This window comes from Tamandua tetradactyla, chromosome 5 (assembly GCF_023851605.1).
Source record: "Tamandua tetradactyla isolate mTamTet1 chromosome 5, mTamTet1.pri, whole genome shotgun sequence".
Classification (NCBI taxonomy): domain Eukaryota; kingdom Metazoa; phylum Chordata; class Mammalia; order Pilosa; family Myrmecophagidae; genus Tamandua; species Tamandua tetradactyla.
In genome coordinates, this window is record NC_135331.1 from 90,669,644 (window position 1) to 90,688,588 (window position 18,945).

Genomic DNA, 18,945 nt, shown 5'->3' on the forward strand with positions numbered 1-18,945 from the left:
AACAAATACGCTCCCTGCTTACCTCAGACCACAGGCGGGCCCCTGGTTAACCCTTGCAGGCCTCCCCCTCCTCCCTGGGGGACCTGCACTCTGGCAGCCAGGGGACCCACTCATTCGCTTATTCACTAACTCATTCACTAGTTCATTAATCGACAGACAGCCACTGAGTTCATATCATGTGCCAGGTACAGGGGTATATGGAGAGGAACCCAGGTCCTGGCTCTATGTGGGCACAGCCAGGGGCTGGGGGCTGACAATCAAGCAGTGGTGGAAACCTGGAGTTACCCATGTTCTAAGGGAGGGCTGTGGGGGCACCGAGGGTGGGCACCTGGCAAAGGATGGCAGCGAGGGCTTCCTGGAGGAAGTGCTCTCTTACTCTTGAGGCCAAGACAGAGGGGGCTTCATAGAACCCTGGGGAAAAGGCCCCCATGGCACAGATCGCCATGCAGTGTTGCTCAGGTAGGTGGCAAGGCTTATTTTCCCAGGTGAGGAGCAAGTTAACCGACCAGCAGCCACTTCCTCTCCCACAGCCCCTGGCAGTGGGGGGGGGGGGGGAGGGAGTGCCCCCATTCCCAGCATCCACAGGTTCTTCCATTTCTGAGATTTGGAAGGGGGGGGGTCCTGCCAGGTGGTCTGAGGGATGTCCCTGGAGGGCAGGGGCTGGGGCTTCCTTTCCCTGCATCACCTTGCAGGGGCACAGACTACCAGCAACCCCCATTTTGTCAGGAGAGGGATTTTTAGTTTATGCTTGTTAAGTAATTTTGTGGCTGTGCACAGCATGAGTATTCCAGGGCTTTAAGAAGATTCCAAGGACTTCCAAACTAGCTTCCTTGTCGCCGACATTCTCCATCACGTGGTTGGACTTTTCACACCTGGAGAGGCCTGTGCTTGAATGTCATTGTCAAAGGCGCTTTGGTGAGGAAGAGCTATCAGAGTCTTTCCCCAGAGAAGGTTGAGATGAAATGGGGTGGGGATGGGGGTCGGGGAGTCGTTTAAGGTCCTGAAAGGGGTCCAGTCAACCATCCCTGTTCCCACTGGTCCAGCCTTCTAGGGTCCGTACAAAGAAAGAGCCTCTACATTCCCAAGTGGGACCTCCTCCAGGATGCCTTCTGCCCTTGCTCCCCTCCGCTCTGCTCCCACAGCAGCTGTTGCTTACAGCCCAGCACTCTGCTGCAGTAAACATAATGGCTGAATAATAAATAATAATGGCTGGTGCTTGATGAGCCCCTATCATGTGCCAGGCACTGTTCAGTGCTCATGAGACCCTAAGGTATTAGTCATGTTATAAGCACTGCAACGTGGGTAAGTACAGGGAGTACCTAATAAATGCTTATTGAATGGATGCAGTTTGGAGAAAGCTAGTTACCCCGGATATCCATTCTCTTCCTTTCCTCACTAAACAAGCCCTTGATTGTTAGCTGGGCACACGGTTGCCTGGAGTTAAGACCATCCCAGCCTTCCTTGCAGTTAAATGTGACTGTGTGACAAAGCAGAGTGGTACTTGCCAATTTCTAGGAATCTTCCTTAAAAAGTAAGCTGGCTACTGAAAGCAGGAATGGGAACAGACATTTGCACACCAATGTTCACAGTGATGTTATTCACAATTGCCAAAAGATGGAAGCAACTCAAGTGTCTGTCAATAGAGGAATGGATAAACAAAAATGTGGTATATACAAACCACATTTACATATGATGGAATGTCATTCAGCAGTGAGAAGGAATGACGTCCTGATGCATATGACAAATGGATGGACCTTGAGGACATTATGTTGGAAATAAGCCAGACACAAAAGAACAATTATGGTATGATCTCAATAATATGATCTAATTGTACTAAGTAAACTCATGGAGTAAAAATCTAATATACAGGTTACCAGGAGATAGACTGAGGGTAGAGAATGGGGAGTTGAGGCTTAATTTGTGCAGAACTTTTAATTAGGTTGATTGAAAATATATAAGATGTATAGTAATGGTAGCACATTATTGTGAGTGTAATTAACAGTGCTGAATTATGTGTGTGATTGTGGTTGAATGGGGAAGTTTTGGGTCACAAACGCCACTAGAAGGAAACGTAGAGGATAAAACACGACTCTAACACAGTGAGCCCTGCTGAGGATGATGACGGTAGTTAATAGTACAAATATGAGAATGCGCTTTGATGAACCAGAACAAATGTACGTCACTGCTATTAGGTGTTAAAAATAGGACAGAAATAAGGTGCACGGGTGTTTCAGTGGTAGAATGCTCGCCTTCCATGTGGGAGACCTGGGTTCAATTCCCGGACCATGCACCTAAAAAAAGAAAAAAGGGCAGTATATGGAAAAAATACACCATAGTACAAACTATGGAGTATAGTTAACAGTAATATTTTAATATTCTTTCATTGGTTATAACAAAGGTAGCACAACAGTCAATAATTAGGGGGTGCAAGGGGGATGGTTTTTTTCTTTTTTGGAGTAATGAAAATTATCTAAAATTGATTGTGGTGATGAATACACAACTCTGAGATTATACTGTGAGCATTGATTGAACACTTTGGATGGATTTTATCGTGTGTGAATATATCTCAATAAAACTGCTTAAAAAAAAAGCAGTCTGGTACATACTATTTGCTCCTTTCTTCTATATCCTTTCTCCATCTTGTTGACTGGAGCGCAGCTGTGATGGCTGGAATTCTGCTGCCATCTTGGACCATGAGGATAAGGTGGTAGCACAGTGAACTGGAATGAACCTGGGTCACTGAGGACTGAATAAATCTTCTAAACCAGCTCTGGATTGCCTACCTCAGGACCTTTTTTGTGAGAAATAGATTTTTTGCTTTTCTTAAATGAAGTCTCTATTGTTCAAAACGAAGCCTGAGCTACCTGAGACAGATCAGAGATAAACAGCCAGGTGGAGAGCAAGCACTATTTCATTCTGGGCATAGCCTTGGCTTTGGGCCCAAGGGGTATCCAGGAGTGGGTGGAACTGAATGGATGAACCAGGGTTAGCTGCGCTGGGTGTGGACAGTGGCTATGCCCACCCTAGCCTGGAGTAGGTAAATAAATGATGGTTCCAGAAGCAGGAGTGAGCAAGGAGAGAAGATCTCAGTCTGCTCAGTTAGGGCTCAGAAGGCCCCAGGCATCAAAAGGCTTCTTGGGGCAAACGTTGGCAATGAACCCAACTTTGGTGTCCACCTGGGGCAGCTATGTTGGGTTCTAGGGGAAAGAAGGGCCAGTTACCACCCATGCTGAACCCTCGAGGGGACTCTGGGTGACATACCTGCAATACACTGATTTGGTGTTTGGCACTAGCTTGGGACTGGACCCAAGTATACATCCTGGCTCTGTCTCAGATGAGTGACTTTGGGGGGGAACATGCCCCTCCCTGCCCCCAGCGACCCCTCTGAGCTGTCATGAGGGGGGAGGCAACGTTAGTGAAATGCTCTGTGAACCCAGAAGCCCTGTTCCAGTGCCTTGATGACCGCCAGTGTCAGGCCACATGTTTGACACACATCGTCTCCACTTCTCACAGCCAGCCTCCAGGGAGATAGTTGTGTCCATTTTTCAGATGAAGAAACTGAGGCTTGGACATTTTAAATGTCTTACCCAAGGTCATATTTAGGAAGCAGATTCATACTCAAGAGTGCTCTGATGGTTTTCTGGCCTGTCCCATGCCTGAGAGGATGTTGTTACTGCCCTACCTGAGCCCTCAGGGCAAGTGCATATCCTCGGCATGGGTCAGAGTCCACTGGACCTCTGTCTCCTGCCTACAGCTCCGCCAGGCTGGCCCCCTCTCCAGTCCTCCTCTAGCCAGCTTTCATCGGGTGACAGGTGCCCAGTCTGTTGTCCCTCCCCCCAGGCCCCACCCCCTTCCGTGGCTGATGGTTGTTTGTACCTGCAGCATATCCACCCCTCCAGGTCTGGGGCCCAGCTCACCATTTGTGCTGGTCCAGTGACCCTGTCCTGGAACTTTTCTCCAACCTCCCAGAATAAAGACAATCTCTCTGTACACTGGGGTTTCTGAGCCTTGAGGGTGTAAGTCTGGAGCGTCCCCATCAGAGAGGGCATGCTGGGTCAGCCCCAAGAAGAAGGAGCAGCACGAGAAGCCAGTCACCTTGCTGACACCGCAGCGTGAGCACCTGGATGAACCAGGAACCTCTCTTTTCTTGTCTTTGGTTTAAAGGGATTCGAGTTGAGTTTCTCTTACCCGTGGTAGAAAGCCTCCCCATCCTTCAAGACCCACCTCAAGAGCTTTCTCCACAACCTCCCCATGCCCCACTCTGGCTCTTGCAGAACTCACAGGTTCCAATCCACTGTTCATTCATTGTTCCGCGCCTTTCTTCCTGGCTTCTAACTCGTTGCTATTGACAGCAATAGCTGCTTCAGAACCAGTGAACAGATCATGATTTCTGGAGCCGCTGGCCTGAGCTTCCTTCCCCGAGTTGTTCCTTTCTCGCCACTGACCCCACAGAGAAAAGGGTGAAGAGCCCTGGATGGGGAGTTGGGGCCCAGGGTTCGGGGTTCAATGCCGCCACTTACTAGCGGCATCATCTTGAGCAAGTCTCAGGCCCTCTCTGAGCCTCCCGCACCTCCTCTGTGAAAAAATAATGCTTTGCTTGCCCTGTTGACCTTGCAGGTATGGCTGTTGGGAAGAGTGAGTGTTGATTGTTAATGGAAGCAGAGGGCTTTGGAGAGGGTAGCCTGTCTGCCTGTTATTAGGTCAGATTGCCACCCTCCTAGCTCTCTTTCTGTCTCCATCTCCCAGTGCCCCATCCTCCCATCTAGGTCCCGCCCTCTGGGGAACTACAGCTTGGGGGTGGGGGCAGGGACAAGGCTGGGACCCACATCAGGAGAGATGAGGCTGCCAGTTGGTTCTTGCCCGCCCCTGCCTGGCTGACACACAAGGCCCCACCCCAGTCCCAGGATTCTGCCATGAGAAGGTGGGGAGCAGCTGGGGGAGGGCTTTTCCTGTCAAGGTGTGACAAACCTGGTCATGGTCACCTGGATGGATCCTTGGGGGCAGGATGGGCCAGAAGCCTGGCTTGTGGGAACCCAGAGACCACCCCTTCCTCCTGGTACAGAGGAACAACCGGAGACCAGGGGGGCTAGGGAACTGGCCCAAGGACACACAGCAGGGCTAGGATTTGAATCCAGATCCCAACCTATGCTCACGTGTGGCATGTGCTATCTCATCTAATTGTGATCAGCACACCACTTGACGGTACCATTGCCCCTTTCATTCCTAGACGAGGAACTGAGGCTCCTTAACTTCACCAAAATCAAGGCTAAAAAGTGGCAAAGCAAGATTTGGCTGGGTCTGTTAGAATCCGCTTTCCAGGACACTGTACTGTGGCTGTATGGTAGACAAGGGGACCAGGGATAGCCCAAGGGATGGTGATTGTCACCCCAGCCTGCACTCTTCAGGGGCCATACAACTAGGAGTTTCTGCCAACCGGAGCATGTCAGGGTAACCTGGGCCATGTCACCGTGTTCTGTTCAGACCAGCATGCATTTACTGAGCATCTACTCTGTGCCAGGCATTGCACGGGCACTGGAGGGCAGGGGGCCAGGGTACAGCCTGCTGGCAAAGAGCACGTGGCCTGGCATTTCAGAGGACACAAATGACCCTGGGGTTCCTTCCAAGGCCAGCTGGCTGTGGGCTTTGTGCACACCTACTATGTGCGGCAAGGCACAATGCGTGTGTGACCTTTACCATTCTAGGGAAAACTGACATCTAGGAGCAGCCCAAAGCCTTTCCAGCCTGGGGCCTGGTTCTCTAGGCCGAGGTCTCCATTTCCCACCAATGTCATCTGCTATTCCTTCCCAGACTGACCCCATAGAGAGTGACTCTGAACTCCTGGAGGGGCAAAGCAGCAGCTCAGCAGATGGGCCAGTCCTCACTGTGTCCAAGGTTTGGCTGTCCCCACCCCTGCTCCCTCCTCTGTATCCTCTCTCCCCCACCCCCAATGCCTGTTCACAGCTGGGGTGCATTTGAGGAGGCCTCACCTCACCCCAGGCCCCAGCACAGCCCTCAGGGCTCCAGAGCTTCCCTGAGTACTAGACAGACAGCGCTCCTGCCAGAGAAGTGTTCCCAGCCTGGGGATCCCCGCAGGCCTATCTGAGAGGACACCAGGACACAGGGCCCACACTTAACACCCTGCCCACCTCACCCCCAAGCCTCTGTGATGGGTTTACAGAATGTAAACCCTGATCTCATTAGGTTCACATTCTAGAGAGAGACTCATTAGGTTCACATTCTAGAGAGAGACAGACAGTAAACAACAAAGATAATAAATGAGAAACTGTATAGTGACAAGTGTTGTGATGAGTGCAATTAAAAAACAACAACAACATTCAAGCAGGACGGGGTGTGTGTGTGTGTGTGTGTGTGTGTGTCAGAGTGCTCTCCCGGAGAAGGTGGGGTTTGAGCAAAGACAAGAAGGAGGTGAGGGTGTGAGCCCTGCAGGTTTCTGTGACTGCAAAGGCCCTGGAGTGGGCTTCTGCCTGGCGTGTTTGTGGACTGTTGAGGAGGAAGCTGGTGTGGCTGGAGCGGAGAGAGCGATGGGTAGAGTGGAAAGACATGATGAGATCAGGAAGGCGATGCGCAGCCAGATTGCACGACCTGTGATTCTCTGGCCTCCTCATTCCCCAGGGGGCCTCCCTTTAAGCCTCTCAGTTATCAGGTGCTTACTGTGAGTTGGGTGCATGCTAATCACTTTGCATGGGTTAACTCATTTCATTGTCTTGGCCCTTTGAGGCTAAGCTTCCCTATTTTTAGGTGAGAAAACTGAGGCACAGAATGGTTCATAGTACCTGTGAGGTGAGGAGCCAGACTCTGAGGCAAAATCCTGCCCCTAACCATTGCACCGCCCACCTCCATGCCAGGCGTGCAGTGTGTCAGGTGCCCCTCCTGGCTGTCCCTCTGGAGCTGGGCTGCCCAGGGAGCAGGGGTCAGCACCAGGTACACCCCAGGCCCCATCGTGGGGGGTGAAGCTGGAGGGGCCTCTCCTTGCTGCCCACACCCTGAGGCTGGCTGCTGCCTTTCCCCCCATTAGCGCAGAGCCAAACAGGGCCTTACAAAACCGCAGGCCCAGATAAGGGCACAATCGGAACCTGTTTTGCTCGCAGGTCAGCCGGGGGCCCGGGCCATGGGGTGGTGGGAAGTGGGGGGGGGGGGGGCGCTGGCAGCACTCTGGCCTTGCTATCAGCAGCCCTGCCTCCCACTCCCCATTAGCCCCTTTGAAATTTACCCAGCTTATCAGGGGTGCGAGAGCTTTCCGAGCTTTCCCAGAGAGGGCTGTGAGCCCTTTGTGACCAGCCGGCAAGCCTTCCGCCTCGCTTGGCCTTGGTCCAGAGGAGAATATGTGGGGGCAGAGGACACGTGTCAGGAAGAAGGTTCTGGCTCTCAGACCTCTAAGTGGGACCCTCTGCTCACACACTGCCTGGGGCAGCCCTGGTCACTGCCAGGGGGGCACCTCCCTGGCTGGGCCATATCCCTCTCTTGTCCCTTTACTTGGACTTTCTCTGCCAACGCTTCCCTTACTCAATGCTGGGCTAGGCAGGCACAACATCCATCCCCTCTTTTTTTTTTTCCTTTTCTGCATCCCTCCTTCATGCCCCTGACCAGCTTTCCTCAGCAAACCAGGCCTGTTACATGTCTGACCCTTCGTCACACCTTCAGCAAATGTTTATTGAACACTTATTACCCACCAGACATGGGCACAGCTGTGAGCAGGACTGAGCAATCTCCCTCCCCCCCTGGAGCTGACGTTCTCCTGCAGGGAGGCAGATGATAAACAAACACAAGTGCGTAGGTTATAGTGTCAGGGAGTGATAAGTGCTGCTATGGAGAAAAATAATGCAAGAAAGTAAGAAAGGAAGTTTTGGAGTGATTTTAAATGTGTGTGTTGGGGCGGGGTGGTTAGAAAAGGCTCACTGAAAAGTGAACCAAGACCAGAGGATTCTAACGTGCTCCATCCTGGTGGGTGAGACCCATAAACGCAGAATGGTGGAACCAGGAGGCAGGCAGAGATCAACCAGCTCAACAACCTCTCCTTTTTATAATTTTTTTGACATGGGCAGGCTCCAGGAATCGAACCTGGGTCTCAGCACAGCAGATGAGAACTCTGCCACTGAGCCACAGTTGCCTGCCCCAACCTCCCTCTTTACTGAGGCTCAGAGAGGGCAGTAAGTTGCCCACGATCACACAGCACAAGGGCAGCGGAGTAGAGAAGAATCAGAGCCCAGGGCCTGTGAGGCCCTGTGGTGGGCTGAACTTGGTGGGCACAGACACACACAGCCATTTTACTCTGACCCTTGCAGGAAGGCAGGAGCCAGGGCTTGTTTGGGACTTGGGTCTGGAGGCCTCGTTACCTTGCCCCGTGTCATGGTTCTTTGGCTCCCTTGCCCTGCCCCGTGTATTCTCCATCTGCCCCCTTTCCTGATGTGCAGTGCCCACCAGTGATCTGATACTGAGGTTTTTTTTCTTTCAGTAGAAGCCTTTTTCTCACCCCCACACCATCCCCCTGTCCCTGCTTCACTCCCAACACAAGTCTGCTGTCCTGTGAAGGGGTGAGTGACCTGGAAGTTTTTTTGGGAGGAGGGAGCAGCCTCTGCAGCCCTGGGCGTGGAAGAGGGTGGGGTCAGGGGGCCACGTGGCACACTGCCCCCCACCCCGCATGTCCCACTAGGACAGGTAGAACCTGTTGGCCCGACTCAGGCTAGCAGGACTATAAGGAGATAAATGGAGAAATGGATGCTGAAAGGTAGCTCCAGTTAGGACCCACTTTGGGGGAGAGTCCAGAGGCCCTCAGGACAATGTTTCTGTTGAGGTGGGGAAGCTCAAGGCAGCTGGGTGCTGGGGAAAGAACTCTGAGACAGGAGACCCCTTCAAACTCCAGCTCTGCTGTGTGACCTTGGGCAAGTCACTTCCCTCTATGCCTTAGTTTCTCCTCTCTGTGATGAGCAGCGAGGCTCTATTCTTCAAAGGGATAACGTATGGAGTGAATGAGAAAGAGTGCAAGTGCCTGGCACAGAGTTGAAGCATGCAAATGGTGGGCTCTCTTCCTTGCAGGGAAACTTCCATCTCATTCCCATCTAGGTTATAGCTAGTGTTTAAGGGGCACTGAGCTTGTGCCAAGCACTTTAGCGGCTTTTTTTTTTTAATGACCCCAGGAACACATGATTAGATTAACCATAATCCTCAGTTTACCACGCCCTCACCATGGTCCATGCATGCCTCTCTTTTGATTTTTAATAATGTAATGAATATTGTGAACCCACTGCCAACCCAAGAACTAGATTATCACCAGCAAATCTACATGTACTAACTCACTTATTTCTCACACAGAAATCCTACAGTTTTGGCTTTGAAATTGTCCCCATTTTATAGATGAGGAAACAGAAAAACTGAGGGTCCAGGGCACTCTCTCCACTGGAAGACGATGGTGGAGATGCATTGAGCACATTCTTTTGGCCTTCTGGTTCTGGGCTCCAGGCAGACAGAGCCCTGGACAATGATGCCATCACATGATCCCCGCCCTCCCCACCCCCAGCCACTGCAGCTCAGCTGAGGGGATTAAAGCCACAGGCTCAGCCCCTTCAAATCCAACTTGGCCCAGCTCCCCACCCCCTGCAAAGCTCTTCCACAGGCCTGACATCTGGGGGAACCCTGAGGAGCAGCCTACCTGGCCCTGAGCTCCCTGCCTGCCCAGGACTTCCCTGGCCTCTTTTGGCTCCTCCAGTGCCACCCCCCCCCCACCCCACCCCCGGCAACTCAGTGGCACAAGGGCCTGGCACTCCCTAACCCTCTGCCATCCTCCTTGCAGGTGGTGCACAAACTAGGCTTGTTGGATAAAAGAAATGAACGAATGAATGAATGAATGAGGATGCTGAAAGTGGGGAAGAGACATTAAAAAGAAGCACAAAGCAGTTCTGGGAGCTGGGAATAGGGAGGGACAGAAAGTAGGTATGCCGGTGTGAATCTGTGGTGGACCCCAGAAAAGCCATGTCCTTTAATCCTCATTCAGTATTGCTGGGTGGGAGCTTTTTGATTATCCATGGAGATGTGACTAATCCAATTGTGGATGGCAGCTTTTGATTAGGTAGCTTCCATGGAGATGTCTCCACTCATCCAAGGTGGGCTGCTTATTGGAGCCCTTTAAGAGGAAACCATTTTGGAAAGACTCATGAGAGCCCATGCAGCCAGGAGATGAAGAAGGAAAATGCCCCTAGGGGAGCTTCATGAAACAAGAAGCCTAGAGAGAAAGCTAGCAGACGTTGGCATGTTTGCCATGTGCCTTTTCAGTTGAGAGAGAAACCCTGAAATTTATCGGCCTTCTTGAACCAAGGTATCTTTCCTTGGATACCTAGATTGGACATTTCTATAGCCTTGCTTTAATTTGGACATTTTCATGGCCTTAGAACATGTAAACTGGAAACTTAATAAATTCCCCCTTTTAAAAGCTGTTCAGTTTCTGGTGTATTGGATTCCGGCAGCTTTCAAACTAGAACAGTGGGTATGGTGGGACTCAGAATGAAATATACCTCTGCTGCCAGCTGGGAGAGCTACACCCACTCTGGGAGCCCTGGGCGCCTTTGGTTGGGTTGATCTGACCCCAGTGCCCTACGCCCTTGTCCTGACCCCAACCTGAGTCCCGCCCCCTTTCCCACCAGTGACTTCACAGGCACAGAGACAGCAGCAAAGTTCCCAGGAGCCTCCTTAAGCTGATCCTCAGGGCCTAGGCTGTGGGCGGCTCACCTCTGCCAGGCAGAACCACCCCCAGGAAGTGCTCAGTGCCCTCTGCCTGCTGCCAGGAATGACCAACTCTCCGGTTGCAAATTGGGGGAGCGTTTGGGGTCCTCGGTTGACTCCGAGTTAGGCTGAGTTTGGGGCTGGTAGGTCATAGGGGCTGAAACTTTCTCAACAGCGTCCAGAGGCAGCACTGGATGAAGTAAGTTGGTTCCCACACATATAGGTCTCCTGTATGGGCACAGGCCACTCTTGAGAATCTGCTAAAAGCTATGAGCACCTTACTCCTGAACACATACACACACAATTTTGTATACAACTTCAGAGGTTCACAAACCCCACATTAAGAATCTCTGTTGTGGTCAAAATGTGAACAGGACAGTCAGACTCAGTCTCATCTGACAGCAAAACAACTGGGACAAAGTAGGTGCTTAATATGTGCTCATTTCAACAAATCAACTGACACTGAATTGTTGGATAAAGGAAATTGCAGCTGGGGCAGGACCTTGCTTTAGATCAATGGGTTGGAGTCAGGGGAAGGCGATGGAGTGTGAGGTGGGGACTGTTGCTCCTTACGATCTTCTATGGCTCCCCATTGCCCACATGAGAAACTACAAAGAGTTTGTGGGGCATAGAAGGCCCCCATCCTGCTTCATCCCACAACCACACACTCTGGTCCACCTCCAAGAGCTGCCAGAAGTTGTTCAAAACATCCACTTATTTCCATATTTATTGAGCATCTATTGCATGGCACTGTGTTAGGCACTGGGGATACAACTGAACAAAATATGTAGATTCCCCTGTCCTTTGGGCCTGAGAGTAGCCCTTGCTTCAACTTTCTCACTCACCCCCGCACTTCGTCTCCAGAGCCCAGTGTTTTCTGGTTCTGTTAGTCTAGGGACCCTGCAATCACAGCTCCTATCTCATCTTATTGAATGGCCTTTCTACCTGTCGGTCTTCCCTACTGAGTTCTTTGGAGCCTTTTGAGACAAGGGTTTCATCTTATTTGTTCAATATTCCTGGAACCCAAGTCAGTGCCTGGCAAATCGCTGTACATGGAATGAAGGGATGGATGGAATTTGGGACAGGGGTACCAATGGGGAAGTGGAGGGGAACGGGGACCAGAAATGTCCCTGGGGAGGCAGTGGGTGTTGGGAAGGGTGTGGGGCTGGGGGCTGGGTTCCTTCCTCCTGGTTCTCATGTGAGTCCGACTAGCCCTGGACAACAACGGCCATAGGCACATGGGAAGAAGTATCAAGGGAGGGGTGATGGGAATAGCGTTTGCTTCCTGGTATGGGGGTTTCCAACTGCTCCCCCCACCGTGGGCTCCAGGCAGAGGCACCCCTCCCTTGAAGTGACTCACGCCCTGTCAAGTCGGGGGAGGGAGGCCAGCAATACAGCTGATCAGGGCCCCTGGAGGATGGCGGACCTGGGATGTGGCCTCTGTGTTGCCAGCCTCAGATGGTCTGAGACATTTTGCCTGCCCTGTACTCAGACCCCGAGAAAGCCTGAGAGAGAGTAAGGGGTCTGCCAGAGGTCACATAATGGGGTCAAGGTTCAGCCTCTGCCCAGCTGCACCCTGTGAGGGGTCCTCCCCTCCTGATGGAGGGGGCAAGCTGGCCTGCCTTTGGGGGCCCCACCCCAGGTGGGGGGAGTGGGGAGGGACAAGCGGGGCCCTGGCCCAGCGTCCAGCCCTGGGGGCAGAAGGCACCAGTAAGCAGCAGGAACCTGACAACACCAGCTTCCATCCATCACCTCTCCTCTTCCCAACCCTGGGGCCTTCTGCCAGCCCCTTCACCACTAGGGAAGTCCCTCTCCTTTGCCTGCCATCCTCTGGGAGGGAAAAGGAGATGGAAGACGCAGGAAAGAAGTGGGGAGGGGCTGTAGTCTCAAGACGCTGTGAAAAAACGGGACAGGAATATAAATTCAACAGGCCTCTTCTCCCCAGAACTATGGACCTTAGAAGGAGCCTCCAGCTCAGTTAGTCCAACACTCCATTATACAGGGCTGAGATGGAGGCCCAGAGAGGAAAGCGACTTGCCCAAGGCCACACTAGGTTATAAAAGCTGCACTTAAGGAATGTTTCTAATATGAGGCATTCTTCCATGTGCTCTAGACATTTTTACAAAAAATTAACTCCCAAATCCTTCCAGCAACCTATGGGGCAGATGCACTATTATAACCCCTATTTTACAGGTGGAGAAACCGAGGCACAGAGAGGTTAAGGATGTTGCCTGAGGTCACACAGGTTGTGAGTACAGAGCTGATATTTGAGGCCATCCTGGTTCCAGAGCCCACATGCATAACTTTGCTGCCTCTTGCTTTGCTGCTTCTTGCTATATTCACCAAATAGGAGTCTTGGGCTCACTTTGGCTTCTGCCTGCTGTGTGGCTTCGATTCAGTTTGTCAGAGTCTCTGTGCCTTTATAACAGTATGTATAATAATAATATTACAACTATTTGCATTTACTGAACCTTTCTATGGTGCAGGCACTGTGAGTTAATGCTTTTCGACATGTCATTTAATTTTTACAAAAACCTATGAGGTAGGTATCAGAACCCCCATTTTTCAGATGAGGAAACTGAGGCCCAGGAACACACTGCCAGTAAGAAATAGCCAGGATGCAAAGCCAGCCAAGTCTGAATCACAACTCTGTCCTGCCTGTGCCAGGGTTGAACTGGATGAGGGGTCAGGGGGTCCGTCAGTCCCAGGAGGTTGTTCAGTCCAGCCCCTCCCTCTATCCTGGAGACCTCTTGCCACCTGTGCCCTTCACTGGCTGTAGCAGCCCTAGGTGGCCCCCAGGAGCTGTCCCCGTCAACCTCGCCAGTGACCCCTGTCTCCCTCTTGCCTCCTGGAGTGGCTCCTGCGTCATGTCGGGGAAACCAGGAGCCCCGCACCCAGTCTGGGATGGTGTTGGCAGCAGCTGCAGGAAGCAGGACCTGCCCAGCATCTCGGGTATCACTCATGAACTTTCCAGGTGTTGCCACCCGCCGAGGAAACCCCATACCCTATCCTGCCCTCCTTGCCCATTGCCTCACTCACACAGTCATTCGCCCCTTCTTTATTCAGCCCCAATTATGTGCCCAGCCCAGCGCTGGGCACCGAGGGAAGCCAGTCCATCTTCAGGGCGTGCAAGGTCTCTTGGGATTGGGAAGGTGCTCTGAAGGATGGAGCAGGATCTGGAGAGGGGTGAAGAAGGAGGAGGAGACAAGCACATGCGGAGATGCTGAGCCTTCCCAAGCAATGGGCTGTGCTGGGAATTTCTCACAAGTAAAGCACAGCGATGGGAGGGACTCCCATCTGGCCCTCACTGCAAACGACCCTGCACCGCCACTCCCAGCCACACCCTATCACATCAACTGGGCAGGTTCTTTGCATCTACTGTCCTGCGGAGTCTCATTTCCACACTCCTGCAAGGAAGGTCTCATTTCCAGTTTACCGATGAGGAAAAGTGGCCTGCCATGGCCCCACAACACAGCAGGTGAGGGGGCGGGAGGGTAGGTCAAATCTCCATGCCCTGCTTCTCCCCACAGTGTAGGTGGTCACCTGGCAGTGCAAACCATGACTGCCTTCTACCCCAGCTCCCATGGGACTGGGCTGCTTGCTCCCCAGCTGGGGGGTCCTGAGCTACTCTGGTCCCATCCTTCTCTCACGGGATGACTCAGTGCCACAGAAAGCTGCAACTGTAGTCGCCCCTGCATTGTCCCTGCAACAAGTTTCCTGGGCGTCTCCGTGAAGCTAAAGCCCTGAGACACGAGCCCTGCCCACTGACAGCCTCAGCCCCTCTAGGTGGACAGTAAAAGTAACAATACGCCAGAGGACCGAGCTCAGACACTGGTGGTCTGCAATGCCTTACGCACACTAATTCATTTTGAGCCTCACACCGCCCCTGTGAGGGAGGGACTCCCGTTATCAACACCCTACCTCACAGATGAGGAGGCTGAGGCGGAGGAGAGGTTAGTCATCGCCCAGGTAACACAGCTGGCAAGCGGCAGAGTGATGATTTGAACCCTGGCAGCCTGCTTGAGTAGAGAGCCACCATGCTCTACCAGCACCCAACACACATGAAGCAGGGAGAACAATAGAGGATAGGCAACCTGCAATTAAGAATCAAACTGTACAGGACAGACTCTCAGTGCCCAGAAAGGCTTGATGTGGAGAGAGATCAAAGTCTCAGAGAGGAAAGCCTGACTTCTGGTGACGGGGTGTTGGGAGTGTGTGTCTTTATATGTGTGGGTGGGGGCGTGGGGGCTGTGTCAGGGTTGAAGCACAGGTCTCCTGAGGAAAATGTTTGATCCATTCAAGATCCTGCCCCCTGCCCTGTAGAGGCCAGGCACTTCACCCAGCCCACCTCCCTCTCCTGCACATCAACCCTGAGAACAAACAGGTGCTCTCTCCTTGAAGAGATGGGAAAACCGAGGCCGGAGTTCCATGTTGCAAAGCCCTCCAGGAAGAGTGGGAGGTATTGAGCTGAGGGTTTGGGTGAGCTCCTGGGAGACCAGTGATGAGATGTGGACTCAACCCACCTGGCCTGAGACCTCAGCTCTCTGGGCTTCCTGTCTCTGGTCTCTGGTTACTCCAAGAAGGATCACCCCAACCTCACTCCCTGGGACCTCTCCTCACACACAATGCAGGGTAGACAGGCGAGAGGCCAGAAGCTGCCCTTCAGCATCCTTTTGGCCTCACAGCCAGCCTGGGAAAGAGGCTGCTGGGCTCTCACCCCCATTTCACAGAGGGAAAAATTAGGGTTCCCAGAGTGTCGATGACTTGCCCAAGCCCGCACAGCTGATTGGAAATGGGTCACTTTGCTTCTCTGGAGAAGGGGAAGGGGAATAGAGAATAGGGATACGTAGAGAGGAGAGAGAAGGCAGGGGAGGAGGACACAAGGGAGAGGGCAGGGCAACATCTCAGGTGTCCTGACCCTGGCTCTCACAGCTACCTACCCCTGCCTTGGTTCTTCCCCCATCCAGAAAGGGCAGGCAACACAGCCCGGGCTGTGGCACAGGCACAAGGTGGTCCTGCGAGGGGAATGCCTCAAGTGGGGTGTGACCTCCTGGGAGGGGCTGGGGAGGGGCTGTTTGTTCCTGGGCAGCCCAAGATCGGGTTCGCTTTATGATGCCATCTGGAAGATGTGGCATGGGCGGGCCTGGCTGGCGCAGGACCAGGACGGGGAAGGGGACACAGGCACGGCAGGGAGCTGCCCCCCAGCTGTTGCCTGGCCCTGGGAGAAGGGCAGGGCCTCAGGTGAGAGGGAGTCTCACACAGCCTGACAAAGACCCTGTGAAGCAGAGAACTAACCCCACTTCACAGGTGAGGACAACTGAGGACCAGTGAGTCAGCAAATTGCCCGAAGTCACACCTGGCCAGGGGTGGGCTGGGATTCCAGCCCAGGTTTGAGTGGGGCCATGTCCCATTCATCTCTCAGCACTGCCTCACAGGCGCTGGGGAACCAAGGGCAGGCTTGGGACCCGAGGACCTGGCCTAGACACCCTGAAATTTTAAGCCAAGTTCTCAGTTTCCTGCACTGCAAAATGGGGATGAAATATAGCTCCTGGGTCAATGGAGAAAGAGCTGAGATTCTACTTGTAGACAAAAGAACAGTGACCTCAGGCATGGATGTGGAGGTGGGTCAGGATTAGGGATTTGTATCATGATTTCCTAAAGCTGATGACCTTACAGAGCTCCCTGATCCTAGCTGGGCATCAAGACTGTTGACTACAGGACCCAACCCTGCCTCCTCAGTCACTTCCCCTTTTCTTCTGGGGGAGATTGGACATGAACCCTTACATGAACCCTTCCCTGAGCTTTGGTCTCCTCTGCAGAGGGTTCATTGTAAAGCTCCAGGGAGTTCTTGCCTGAGAAAATACATCATATATACATACAAACTATTATTACTTATAAGCAACAATACCTTAAGTGGTTTCAGTCACTTGCTCCTCAGGGAGTTTATTTGCTCTTCCTAAGGGGCTCAGTGATATTATGGTGAGACATAAGGTTTGGGGCAATGGGACTTGCAGAAAGAGACATTTGGGGAGCCAACTATCTCAACTCCTTGCCCAGCACTGAGATAGCTTTCTTCTTGGAGGAGTGCAGACGGTGCTTTGGGCTAGCTGCTCTGCCCCTGGGGGTGAAAGGGTTACCCCTCCTGTATGGCAGGGATGGCGGGTAGGGGCTGGCTCCCCTCTAAGACATAGGATGTTCAGTGAGCCGCTGATGGCCTTCCTGAGTATATGGGGATCTGAGTCAGGGGAGCTGAGCCTGCCTCTTCCAGCAGGCCTCCTTGAAGTTCTCCATCTTACCACACACCCTCAGCCAAGCTTCATCCACGAGGGAGGCCCACTCAGGGGATCCAATGGACCCAAGTCCTGGACCTTGAGTATTTGTTGGATCTCTGGACCCAGAGACTCCTTTTAACAGCCTCAATACTGGCATGGGACTCCCACCCATACCCCTGTGATTTCTTTTTTTTTCCCTTCTTGGGTCACCTCATAGGCCTCAGATCCTCCCCAGCACCTGACACCTGCCCTGGGGCTTTCCATCTGGAGCCATTTGAAAGTCAACGTAACTCAGATTCTGGGTCACTTTCTTAAGGGGTTCAACATGCACTTACTGAGTGCCAACTGTATACCTGCTTCGTTGCTGTGTCTCCAGTTTAGGGCGCAGTGCCGGCCCTCCAATCTGCTTCCTAGAGAATTCACACCTACTCCCAGTCCCTGCTGAGACCAGAAGGCTTCCCTCCACTCGCAAGGATTCCTGCTTTGAGGGGCACCAGCCATAGGCCGGTGTTCTACATTAACTACACCCTCCCCTTTCACTTGAAAAATCCTGGGTTTTTTGTTGTTGTTGTTACTGGCAACCCCAACAGGTTCAACTAATGTACTGCAGGCTCCTTTCCTAGTTGGGGTGAGGAGTGAATGTTGAGGGCATCACGAGTGGAGAGAACAGCATTGAGTATTTTAAGACACAGAGATAAAGAAGTGCACAGCACATGTAGGGAAGCTACATGTAGTTGCCTTTCCAATAGCCATTCTCCCCCTCTTTCTAAATAATGAAATCCAAATTTTCTTGGATGAAATAATACCAGCATTCCTTGCAGTTAGACAGAGCAGGCAACCAAGTGTTGGGCAACGGGATATAAGCAAAGTTGCCGAATGTCCTTAAAAGAGGAGATGATTCACCCTTTCCCCCTTCCTGCCTGGAACAGAGATGTGATGGCTGGAGCAGTGGCATGTAACCATGAAGAGGTCTGAGGATGGAAGTCAGCCCTGTACCTACCTCAGGTTTTATATTCCATGAGAGAAAAACAAATCCCTATCTTGTTTAAGCCACTATTTTGGGGGCTGTTAACTGCAGCTAATGCAATTCCTAAATGACTCAAGAGGATCTGTCAATATCTCCCTCTTTGTCCTCTCCTTCTTTGCCCAAATGTTTTTTCAGTGACCATTTCCCTTAAGGAGGTCTTTGAGAAGCAAAGGAAATGAAGAGAAGGGGAATGGGGCCTAGATGTGGAGCCATTCTTGGTTGAAATTCAAGAGGTGCCCAGGAGAGAGGTCTTAGAAAAGAGCCAGGCCTACTGTTGAATGTCCAGAGAGGGTGGATTCTGATAGGATCCCAGACCCAGCTGTCATCTTCTGTGATGACAATAAATTAGCAGATTAACATGTGAGCAGGCACACACAAATCTCCAATAATACCACCCCATCACACCCACCCCAAATATAACAGCCAAATATTTGAAAATGCTCTGATAATGAGGAACCACGGCAGAGTCCCCTCATAGGGATCTTCCTGGACCAAGGCTTTGGCCAGCCCTGGGGTGAGGGTGGCAGGCCCAGAAGCATTGCTGCAGAATCTCTGCCAGGATCTGTGACCAGACCCAGGGGTGACCAAAGGAGTTTCCCGCTGATGAGGGCAGGCCCTGGAAGACAGAGTGGGCTCAGGTGGACAGAGCAGCTCATATTTAAGCCTCACATCACATGGAAGAGTAGACAGAGTCCAGGGAGGAAGAGAGGCTTCTCTAAAGTCACAGAGCATTAAAGGTAGGGGAGGTTCCATAATCTACTTTTTACAAAGTACTTAATTGGCCTCTAAATACAATAGCACCTGCTTTGTTTTGGCTGTTCTCCTCACCTGGAATGCTCTTTCCCCAGATATCCACAATAATCATTTCCTCACCTCCATCAGATCTTTCCTCAAACATAGCCTTCTCAGTAG